The 12,778-nt window shown below is 46.3% G+C and overlaps 1 long non-coding RNA gene across 2 annotated transcripts in view; it reads left to right on the top strand.

Annotated features, from left to right (window-relative positions):
- The window catches only part of LOC135916860 (uncharacterized), a 65,272-nt gene that overhangs the window by 39,038 nt on the left and 13,456 nt on the right, over window positions 1-12,778 (top strand). For both annotated transcript variants that reach the window (XR_010569094.1, XR_010569093.1), the window contains one exon: window positions 5,180-5,262. This is a non-coding gene — a long non-coding RNA (uncharacterized lncRNA). The remainder of the gene's footprint in view (window positions 1-5,179; window positions 5,263-12,778) is intronic.

The raw sequence follows: 12,778 nt of genomic DNA, 5'->3' as shown, positions 1-12,778 counted from the left end.
TTACTCTCATTGAGAAAACCTTGTGAGACCTAGGCTCGATTTCGCTGGGCGTCACAAAATGTTAGGGGATCTCTCTTTTGTCATTGTAAGGCGGAACATTGCCAGTGGCACGTACCTTGTAGCCAATGATGCGTGGCGCCAAAGACGTATATATAAGCGCGGTGCACCCATACCGGCACATACCCGGTGACATAAGTTCGCTTGAAAGAGGTTTATTGAACACCGTTCAGTCCAATTGGCCCATACCAAGTACTCGACGTCGGCGTCAAAAACTTTTTTCGAACAGTGGTACCTACCAGTCCCGCCTCTACAGCGAACCACAGTTCGTGAAAAAGCGTCCTTGAAGAGAGGCACCTTCGCTCACATTACCACGTACTCAGCGACGCAAGTTAGCCCGATGGCTGTTTTCGAAGCCAGTTACCGCAGCACAGCAGCCTGGCGCGCTACCCATTCGGCCACGTACCACTCAGTTACCTAGGCAGGCGGAGAACCCTGGTAGAAAGAAACACCAGATACACACACCATTGGATATTTCCGTTTCTTGGAGGAACTCGAGGAGAGCAAAAAGCGAACTGCGCGCACACGAGAGTGCGGACTCCAGGAGAAAAGAACAAGGTAAAAAAAAACAGACAGCGTTTGCCATGGACTGCATTCTAAATAATTACCGTAAATAATGTAAATACAGTTGTGTTTAATCTGACGAAATGACCGACATAGGCCGATGCCATGACCGAAAAACGCCGGTAGTAGTCGCGCGGACACTACACGCCTGCAGGGCTAATCGGAAACCTTGAAGGGGAAGAGAGCACGGCGTAAGGGCAGCGGAAACCTGCATTGAAAGCCAGGCGGGACGCACTGACTACAGCATCCGTCGTTGCCCTTCACCGTGATGAGACACCGAATCAGCGTTCGTGTGAGAAGATGTGTGAGGTCACATACTATTTAAGCACAAGATGGACCGCCTCAAAGTCCTCAAAAGCAAAGAAGAGTGAATGACGCGATGCCATATGAAAAAGCGCCTCACCAATGAAGCGAAAGCCGTGATAAGAGGCACTGGCAGACCAAACATTTCAACTTTGATTGAGCCACTACACGCAAATAAGGAGGGCTTATACAAACTTAACGCCTAGATAGAGGACGCTATTGCTGAGGAGGGATTCCCGACAGAATTTGAAGCTGTATTGACTTATCAAGACGCTGCGCGAAACATGGTGGTGAAGCTAAAGGACGCTTGAAAACGTCATCAAAATCAGTGTTCTACGATTGCCCCATCCATAGATGCACGTTCAGCACTGGCACTAGCTGATGGCGCGCCGTACAAATCAATCAAGTTTCCGACTCTCCAGTTGCAGACATTCGACGAACAACTTCGCCAATGGCGTGGTTTTTGGGATGCATTGAAGACACCTTAGCATGAAAACAAAAGCTGAAGAAAGAAGAATGATTTATACGTCTGAAGACTGTTCTGGGCGGTGCAGAAGAGGCTTGAATTTCTCGTCTTTAAGCTACAGGCGAGCGCTCCTACGGCGCCACTAAAATCCTAAAAAGTCCTTTAGGCGATAAGCGTCGCATTGTGCAAGAGCATCTATGCAGTCCCTGCGCGTACTCAGCAGTTACTTCCTCCGAAAGGTTTACAATTTTCGAAGGCGATTGGATTATGCGTAGTGCCATATCAGAGGCCTCAAAGGACAAAACGACAATCCTGCCAGCTACGCAACTATGATGACGCCTATTCTGTAGGCATTCCGAGCAGACAGTGCCGTTGGCTATAACCGAAAGGGAGCCAGGTCAAAGTCCACCATCTGCTATCGACAGTTCAGGCTCTGTACCACCGTAAGAGAACAACGACAACGACAGCCGATGAGGAGTTGCAAGAACTCTTGACTCATCTTGGCATGGAATTTTAAAGCTGGGAAACAAATGGCGTTCATGATTGGAAACGAAAGAAATGCGCTAGACTAGCTGAGGAGAAAAGAATCTTGCACTCCACCCTACCAACAGCAACTGTCCTGCAGTCTTCCTCGATAGTTAGAGACAAGGAGAGTCTCTTTTGAGAATCTTCAATGCACTTAGCTCCAGTTTGTGGCAACACTAACCCTGAAGTAAAATCGAACAAATTGGCTGCAGGGAATCAATATTATCTATGCAACGTGGGAGGCCATCTCACCATACTTTTATCAAAAATTGAAGGGCGTAACATGCAGACAAAGGCACGCCTCCTCGAAGTTAGATCCCATGTGAAAACCTAAGAAAACCTAAGACAGGTCAAAAAAGTCCCGTAACCGCATACATTCTTCATACGAGCTGTCCTTTCTACTTTGATGCTGAGCTTTTCTTGCGCCAAGGGTCTACGAGATTGAGGATGCATACTACACTTACGTGCACGTGCGTGCGCTCATGGCGAACACGTGTACACAATGTATTTCTTCTGGATGTGTAGGCGCTGTGCCCATTGCATCTGTCGGACTGTATGCTGCGACCCTAACAGACCTTATGGTAAACGCTTTCCAACAACAGTACCACCCCGACAGCTCGAAAGGCGATCTTGTTTGAGAATCCGCATGGCATAATTACGCTTTGTCTTATATTCCACATACACTCCGATACTATCTTGTCTCTGGCTTGTGTGGAAGTCGTACTTTTGGAATTTTACACGCATTTTGCTTTGACATATTCAGTTTTTTTCAACAATTCATTTGCGCCAGGCCAAGTGAACCAAGAGTGAGGATGAATGAGGCTGGACTGGAAACGGGTGGTGGAAAAGGGCTTTGTCTTTCATTGTCCGCGTAACAGAATTGTTTTGAATATGCGTATTACAGCCTGAAGCTATAATGCCTACAGCTTGTGCGCAAGTCATATTTGACGCATTTGCTGACACAATTTACTTTTACACAATTATTTAGCTCTATAAGGCACTTGCGCTTAGCGGACGGCGTAACAGAATGAGCATGCATGCTGTACTTGCGTACACGTACATGCGCGCGTGACATCCGTCGCTTGTGGCACTGGTGCTTCCCTAACGTCGTTTAACATCAGTTGCGGTCGTGGTACTTGTCCAGCCTCCGAACTAGCTTCACTGTAATCCACTGTAAAAGGGAGAAATGGGGGCGCATCTTTTCTTTATACTTGCTGTGGAACACTAATTTTCGCCACCATAACGGCAAATTATCTAAATAGTTTGTCTTTGATGCAAATGCAAAAAAATATTTAAATTTTTATTACACACAAACACTTTTTCAGGAACTTTGTTTTCTCAGTTTGGCTCCACTGTGCAATTTCAGGTGGAGCCGCCTTCGTAGATTAGGGACCAAATAGAAGTTTTTTTTTTTTCACTTGGCACAACATGAAGTTAGGAGGATTCTTTAAACAATCGTAACTCTAACCACTGAAATATCCAAATTTGCCGCGAAACGTAAAGAATCAAATGCTTCGGTTCCGGGTTCCCACTATGCTAAATGAATACGTATTTTAAGGGGATTAGCACTCATAGCGTACTTCGGCAATCTAATCTATCTATCTATCTATCTATCTATCTATCTATCTATCTATCTATCTATCTATCTATCTATCTATCTATCTATCTATCTATCTATCTATCTATCTATCTATCTGTTATCGCTGACAAAGCGGTCCAAGTTGTCCTTCAGCTCGGGCCACGAGGTGTGTGCTCTCGGTACTGATGCTAGCCTGGTTCTTCCAGCACCGTCTTTACAGCTTCGTCATGTCGTTCTTGTCGTGCCATGATCGCCATGCCTTCTAAGCGTACCTAGTGACCCAAGTTGTCTTGGAGATTGTGCGATTAGGTGTGCGGTCGTGGTGGTGACATTGTTGTGGTCATAGCGCTGTCGTCATTCAAGCTTTGTGACACGATGGTTGTCATTCCATCGACTTCACACTATCGTTGTTATACTGTTATCATGCAATACTTACACAGTCGTAGTGGTGCCTTCGTTGTCGCTGTATTAGCATCCCTTCAGCTGCACCATCAGACTCTCGTCATCTCGTCCTCGTCATGCCATTGTCGTGATCACTTGTCATCATGCCAAATCAATCTGCGATCGTTGTCATGGCATCGTCATTATTGCACGTTTGTCATAGGTTCGCATCATGTATAGGCTCCTGTGTTGCAAAATCCCCATTCAGATTCCATCGTGGTCATTTCATCCGTGTCATTCTAACTTAGTCAGCTGACTGTAGTTAAGCTGACGCCTTCACGCTATCGTCATATCCACTGTCATCCCACTGTAGTCCGCATACCGCATTCATCATACCATCTGCGTCATTATTTCTTCAACATTCTATTGTAATCATGTTGCCCTCATTCAAACGAGATTAAACCACCCCTGCCATGCTATCGTCTTTGACTCTTCTTCAGAAATCGCTGTTCTGCATCGGATTTATTAACATGATCGTATTTACAGCCTCGCCATCAGGTTGTCATGGCACCTTTGTCTTCCCACGGTTACATAGAGATTGCCATCACTCAATCCGGCATCGTCGTTCCATTGTTTTTATTCCGTAGTTGTTATAGCACGTTCGCCATTACATCGACTTCATTTCGTCTTCATCAACATATTTACCTAAAGTTTCTGTAATTCATGCCATGGTTGTCATTGCGTCCTGGTCAAACCATCTCTCTTGTGCGTCCGTTATAACATCGTCGTCCGGCTGTCATGGTCATAGCATCGTTCTAGCTTCGTGATGTCTTTGCCGTCCTCCGGTCGTAGTTATAGCAACGTAGTGATTTCTAAAGCGTCATATAATCGTATTTGTGCTGGCGGCGCCATAGGACGTCTTTTGTTCCATCGACGTCATTTCTATGTCGTTCTATTGTCACTGCGTCCACGTATGCTGTCGTCACGCAGCCATACTCATGGGGGTCCTGGCAGACGAGTTCTATAGAAAAGTCCGATAATTGCGGAGGCATTGTATACCGCATATACGTGAAGTACATAAAACCTCAAAGTAAACACTACAGGTTTGAAATAAACTGTACTTGACAAAATATATCTTCAAGCTGCATTGACTAAACGCGAATGGTATTACTGTTGAAATTTACTGCAACAAAGGTTCTGGACGATTATTTTACCGAAGGATGCAATTTGCTCTTACAAAGAAATGTTCAGTTGTAGACAAAGGCAATTTTCGCACGTTACTGTAATATGACTGTATCTTTCAGGCGCAGCTATAGATATTATGCAAAATTGTTAGAAGGCCGAAGACATCGGCCAGGGCCAGTAATGCGAGTCAGCAAGCATAGAGGTAAGCCACATTTTTTATTCTCAAACATTCACTCATAAATAGCATAAATATACGAACAATATTCACGAAGGATATAGGGTATGCACAAATTTTCCAGTTCTTGAATTTTTATGAACAATTATTGGCACCTGTGTATTAGTGGAAGATAAAAAAATGCTGCCGAAAAAGTCACAAATTGTCCGCTTTGACATATAGGTGGTAGTGTGAACGTTTCCTTCGGTATCAGCGGAATAGGCAATGGTTGACAATTAGCAGATCATGGAGACGATGTCCTAATTGTAAAATAAACGACATTTTGCTGGTTGCACCGATCTCGCTTACAGTTCTTCCTTAGCGAAACGCAATAGATGGTGTCCCACCTAGCATTAACCAACCTCATTAAAAAACGGCTACATTATACGTGTAGAGAACCTGCACCTTTAGTTATCACTCCTCCTTTGTCATCAAGATAATATGGTGTGCTGATTATGTAGGTAGAGAATAATACCTATTTCAAGGAGATACAAAATACACTTTACCTAAAACACTAGCCAGCCACTTCAATGAACCTGGTAATGCATTCGACAAAGCACGGCTCTCTACACTAAAAACAAATTTCCGTTCGGCTGCCTACAAACAATTTCAAATGCCTACACCCGACGGGAGATATGTTGGTGCGTGGCAACGTAGAATCGGTAAAATTCTCAATTTAAACCTCAAATTCTCATATTATCAACCAAGGCACAAAAAACATAACGCCACCAGCTAACCTTAATCTGTAACCTCGTCTGTTACTACATTTTCAAATTTTCTGTGCCTCTCCCATACCACTCCGTTTATTATACTCCTCTACATTATTACGCATATATATACTGTAGGACTGTTTTCACCATATACAACTGCCCCATGCTGCTTCTACTCAAGCCACCTTCCCATTTGTTATTGCGACCTTAGTCCACCGCCCCCGTTTTCATCTTCCTTCGTAATTTTAAACGTTCTCACGAACACATTCTAAAGTCACAGACGCAAGAATACTTTCTTCGGCGCCTCGGCCACACAGAACAGTTAATAACTTGCGATGTTTGCATTCATTTGCTTATATGCGAAGCATACTAGCCGCACAACCACGCTCTTCCTTGCTGCGCCACGAGCGGCCGCATAGCTACCATATGACGTCATAACAGCTACAAAAGCGGAGGCTCAACTCGTGCGCTCGCTTGCGGCCGCATAGCTACATAGCCGAGTCTCAGCTCGTGCGCTCACCTGCGGTCGCACAGATGCTACTGCGGCCTAACTACCGCTCCTACCGCTAGGGCACTGACGTCACAACAGCTGCAAGCCGGACTCAACTCTTGCAAGATGGGCTGGGTGGGAATCGAACCAGGGTCTCCGGAGTGTGAGATGGAGACGCTACCACTGAGCCACGAGTACGATGCTTAAAAGCGGTACAAAAGCGCCTCTAGTGAATGCGGTGTTGTCTTAGAAACGAGCTGCTTCTAAGGCTCAGGCGTGCGTCGCTTGCTAGGGCGCACATTTCGTTGCCGCGCCGAACGCTGCGTTGCTCGACGCTCACCGCGTCCAATGCGGGGGGCGTAGTCGCTACGCCGTAGCCCATTGTCTTACACCGCTTGGCGGGTCGACGGGAACGCTGTCGCGTTCCACTCTTGAAGGCGAAGCAGAGTAACGCATGAGTTGTTTCTTCGTCTGGCCGAACCAAATATAGCCAAGCAACAGCAGTTCGCCAGGCTAAACAGTGGTTCAACAACTAAAATAAAGGCTAGTATGCTTCGCATCCTGGGCTTAACCTTAGCTAAGCCACAGCCATTTTTTTTTTTTGCAGGCAGATCTGCATGGGGTAGGTTCTGTTTGCCAGGTTTCTTCCCGCATGGCTCGCTTGATTACAGCTCGGTTTCTGTTTGAGTCTGTGCATGCGCAGGCGGGCGCGTGGGTGTCTGTGAGAACACTTTGGTAGTGGATTTCCTATTGTCTTTTACAGTCGTGTCTGTTTGCACTTGCGTTGATATTGCTGGTTGAGTAGTGTGTGTCCTTGGGCTTCCGCTGTGGCATATTCCGCTGTCTGTGTTCAAATTTTCCGAGGTGACTGTTACAGTTGTGTTCGGGGTTGCACAGTCGGCAGAGTCAGTGGGAGTTGTCTCCGAGGTAAATTCAACGGGTGTTTTTCTGTACTAGCTGTATTCCCCTGTGGTTTAGGTAGATGCGTTCCCATTCTAGGTTTCGTGCGGCGCCTCGTATATTTCTGCGTGGTCCATTATGTCAACGTTCTTGTCGAAATACTCTAAGTTGAGCACTAACGAGTTGAGTTTATTGGTCTCGTCATTCTGCTTCACGAGTGTGTTTGGTGGATTGTGGGTGTTGTTTTTTTGTAGGCGGGGAGCAGCAGTTACGGTAATGTGTGTGTTTGGGCAAGCGGCTTGAAGTGTTTGTATTACGTCGCTCATAGACTCGATCGTTTCCGTGGCGCTGTCTCTGTTGAGGTTGCTTGATAATGAAGTGTGGTGTCTACCAATCCAGTGAGAGAATGTATGATGTTCAGGGTATATTGGGATTCAGGGTATATTGGCTTCAGGGTATATTGACTAGGAGCTTGCCAATGTCGGTAAAAAGCACACAATTGCTGCATTCTGCGTAGGCTAACATAAACGTTAGAAACTTGGATTGTAACAATAAATTCTCGGGAACAACTTCAGGAGTGTGCAACGAGTCATAGAACAAACATGTTAGGTTTAACGTTAAGAGACAGAAAGAGAGCGGTGAGGATCATAGGACAGAGGGGGATAGCTAATATTCTAGTAGCCATCAAGAGGGGAAAAAATGGGGCTCAAAAGACGACTTGTAGCGTAGGACAGATAAGCGGAGGACCATTAGAGAATTGGTACCAACGAAACTAAAGTGGCAGTCGAGGGTGGTAGAAAATGAGGTGGTGTGATGGAAGTAATAAGTTTGCAGGCGCAAGTTCTAATTACATATTGCTAAGGAACAGCTTATCCACTGCTAATTGGAGAACGCCGGCATAGACCTTCGCCCTGCAGTCGACAAATCAATAGGCTTATGAAGATGGTGTCGCTGTTCCCATGACATCGTCATCATTTCATCTTCTTCAGACACACACTATCATACATCCGTTCTGATACCACTGTTGTTATGCCATCATAGTCACTGCATGCTCATCATCGCACTGTTCCATCCCGTCGTCATCAAACCAACGTCTTCAGACAGACTTCGTGATACAGTTGTACTCGTGCCATTGTTACACATCCCTTCATTCTCATACAGTTGTGACAGACGCGCCGTCAGTGGGTTGTCATGCGTTCGCCGTCAAATGGTCATCGTGTTGCCGCTGCCCTTCCATTGTGGACATTTTAATTACAAAATCCGACACTCGTCATGGCGTCGTCGTCAATGCACCGTCGATATACATACTCTATTATGTATCCGTTGTCATACCATCATCCTCACGTTATCTTCCCGCTGCTGTCGCTGTATCATCGTGATTATCTAAGAATTAGAATTTCATTATAATTATAACCACCTTTGTTGCCCCGCGGGCACCATTACATCGTTGTAACTCCGTTGTCACCAGGTTGCGACGCTCATGGGTGATCTTGGTAATCGTTTACCATAGCAAAGTCGGACTAAATTGAAGTATGCCGCATATAGCGAACAAATGGATGTGTGACAATGACCACTCTTTATGTTAAACAAACGTGGCGTTAGAAATACGGCGTTTGTGTACTTTGCTCGAGTGCTAATCTCATTATCATCGACAGTAATCGTGAGATAAGGTGTGTCACATTTCTTGAAGCGCAGGTCTCAGGTGCCCCTTTGTGGTTTTCAGTGTTGGCATCCATCGGCTCAACCGCGCGAACGTCATCGCGCCATCGTCTTTTACCACAGCTCGCTCATCAGCTTCCCTAGGCATAGCAGTGCCAACGCACTTCTGTCAGTGTTCACGAATTCGTCATCCTGTTTTTCGGCAGCTGGCTTTGATGCCACGCATCATTCCAGCGTTCTCATGCTGCCTTCAATCGGCGGAGGCGCCGACGGTACTGGCTTACTGCCAGTCCCTCCGATGATTTCGGACTAAAGTCGTTTGCCTCCACGTATGGCGAAATGAAAGCACGGGTCGACCTGCGCTTAAATTTCGCATTAGGGAGTATTGTAATCATTCGTCCCTTTTTTTCTGGACGGATAATTATTTCTGCCTGGTTACACAAGGTTACCCTGAGAAAGAAATATGTATAATTTAATTCTGTTTTGGAGAAGTAGGATTATTTTTATACGGTTGTTGTTGTACAAAATAATGGGTGGTAGGAGAAACTCAAACTTTCATTGTGCGGAAAGCAAGCGGTGGGCGAAGGAAACGCGGCTTGAGTCGGTAGGTGACGCAGGTAGGGTTGATTTTCATTTAGGATGTGTGTGTGTAGGATGGGCGTCTGTAGGATGTCTAGGACGAGACCATGTAGAGCATGAGGAAGATAAGCTACTGAAGCTGGTCGGGAAGCTACAACAAGTACTCTAGAGCGAGCAGAAACAGACGATGGTCGTAGATAAGCTAGCCAAAGTAGGAATGAGGGTAAGGGGCGCAATTGCTCTGAACAATGGAGGACGCCAAGAAGCGAACACCACGAATATGCCTTGTTCCCATGCGACAACACTAGGAAGCCGAAACCGGCACGCCGTTAAGCAGTGGCTGACACGCCAATGATGGTCGTGAAGAGACTACCCCTGAAACTTCGGCTGCAGAAGTTGAGAGCAACGCAAAAGATGAGCTTAGAATTTGGAGGAGGGAATCACGGCTTCAGGTAGAGCTTCCGGAGGCGAGGATAAGCCGCGTAAAATGCACGTGAGCACGAGCAAGTATAGAAACGTGAGTTTCTTAGTAAACATGGGAGGGCAATGAGAGCAAACGACAAGCAACACTTCTAGAATACATAAACGGAACGAATCCTGAGGGATAAAATGCGACGAGTAATTGACATACTACAGAGACCGGGGGCACATCGAAAAGGAAATAGCTAAAGTGGTTACAAAGTGTAGGAAGGGCAAATCGCAATGCACATGACGACAGGGGTAGAAAGGAAAGGATGTGAAATTGAAAGGGCTGTGCCTGGCAGAAACAGATACATTTTTGGCGCTAGCTGAGGCCATGATTGTTAGAGGCACTGACATTAACCTGGAAATGCATCACGCAGGCCACGACAGCGCTTTGTACATAGAATGACCTATTTTAGCGAGAGTTTAGCAACACCGGTAGAACACAGGTGTGCTGCGCAGTCACCAGCTTTTTTAGGTGTGCCCCGGACAATTAGGAAGCTATAATATGTTTTCAAAACTGCACCACGCAGGCAAACAGCAAATTGAAAGCACAAGAAGTCTACAAATCAAACAAGACAATATTCGGACCCCACGCACTGTGCGAATTGATATGAGCGAAGCTTTCAGTGCTGTTCGCGTTAATTGTCGATAGTTAGGGGTGATGTTGACCACGCATGTTTAATTTCTTCAGCTTTTAGTCCAACATGAAAGTGCTTAGTTCAAGTTAACAGTAACCTTGCGTGCACCACTGCTGTTTGTGTAGTACACAGAACACAAAGGGGGATGTGTTTGCTTGAGACGTTGTTGTTCGCTATGATACATGCCTCTCACAGGGTTGATCATTGTCATTGCCTCGCCGGGCGGATCGCACCGGGGAAGAAATATTAAAGTTCAATTAAATTGGGCAGAAGTAAAAAAAAAACATTATTGAATTATTAGGCTTTACAAGAAAAACCACCATCAGATTATGAACCACGCCGTAATGGTGGCCTCCAGAATAATACTGACACAGTGGTGCTTTTTAACGTGTCCTTTAATTCTAAGTGTACGAGCGTTTTTTATTTCACCCCGTGGAAATTCGGCTGGCGTGGTCGGGACCCAACCCGTGGCCTCAAGCAATGGCATAGCCGCAAAGCTAGCGCGGCGATCACATAAGTATTGATTTGACGCGTGACCGCCTCCGTACTGTCGCCGAGACCCTACGGTACGCTTTAATGCAGCTCTGCTTCCACACGCAATTTGTAAGTTGTCCAATTGACAAATATGCCTGGTGTTTAAAATTTAGAAATCGCAGAAACGTACCATACCGTACCTTAAACCCAAATTTATACCGTTTGCCCATAAAGGCTGTGATGTCTATAGTAGCGGCATTTTGTTGCCTTTTCACGTAACCTTACAATGATCACCCCCTTCCCCACCCCCTTGTATGGGAAGTGCTATGAAGCGTGGCATGGCTGTGGCGGCTTTTGTGACTCCACCAGTTCTATCGATTCTGTGCCTACTCTCCAGCGTCCTCTCTGCCATTCTATTTAGCTTCTCTCCATTTGCACTTAAGCAAATCGTAAATAATTTGCACGTAAGCAGAAAGCTAAGTGCTGCAATTTCTGCCATGCTTTTGCGCGGCTGACGGATAATTACAGCTGTCTAGGGGCTAATGTGCTGATGCCCTGGAGCTCCAGAGCGCAGTGTGCACATTCGACGCGGGGCAAAGGTCCAAACGAGTTTCTCGCAGCAATCTACTCTTTGCCGCACTCCTGACATGTATACACAGGCTCCGAACCACACCCCGACGCGGTGTAACAGACAACAGCAGCAGCAGTCCTACAGTGGACGGAATAGGCAAACAATGCTTCGCTTTAATGAAGTAAGACCGTAAGATTCCTTACAAGAACATTCTTTGTTCTCGTCGCATGCAGGATAAATGGCTTGAAATTGAAAGCCAGCTAAATAATGGAGCTAATACTAGACGCCTTTACGCAAACGCATCTACGAACACTGGAGCAGCCACCTGCTATCCCCATTTTGGTATGGGAAGAGCGTAAAAGAATAACTTGGTCCTGGAAACGATGAGTCATACCCATGTTATTAGGCGAGACCGGAATTACCAAAGGGTAAAAGAGGCATGTAATGATCCTTTAAGAATTTGCCGCACCTGGAAAGTAAATCAAGGATAGTATTTTTATCGGCCATATAAACTTGTAAACATGGACGTACTAACAAAATAACAAGAATGCTGCCACGCGCGCACAAGCAAACACGAACGCATCACACTCGAGAACCAAGGACACTCGCTGTCAAAACGCTGGTGTCAGGACACGCGGCAGCAGCAGCGAACGAGTGACCCTCGTGCTGCCTATCGCTTCAACAAAACACAGTATGCACAAAGGTAGTAGCCGCCGGCACACCTAGACTGCCCCAAGGCAGATCGCTCTCAAGATACGGACGCGCGTGACGGCGAATAGCCGTCACATGCTCAGTTGCAGCCAGAGTAGAACACCGCCCTCCTCCCTGCCTTTCCCCCGGCGCTTCGCAACGTTGGGCGCCTCGCGCACAGCAGAAGACGGCGGCTTTATCCTCACTTTCGTCTCTTTAGAGGCGCGGCAAAATTGAGCCACGATCATCAGCTTCCTTCACACACATTCATTCTCACATGCACTGCAGGGCGCGCTGCGGCGGTGTTATCGCCCGTGTCCCTTATACG

This window comes from Dermacentor albipictus, chromosome 7 (assembly GCF_038994185.2).
Source record: "Dermacentor albipictus isolate Rhodes 1998 colony chromosome 7, USDA_Dalb.pri_finalv2, whole genome shotgun sequence".
Taxonomy (NCBI): Eukaryota; Metazoa; Arthropoda; class Arachnida; order Ixodida; family Ixodidae; genus Dermacentor; species Dermacentor albipictus.
Note: the sequence above shows the minus strand (reverse complement) of the source record. Positions and strands in the feature narration are given on the sequence as shown.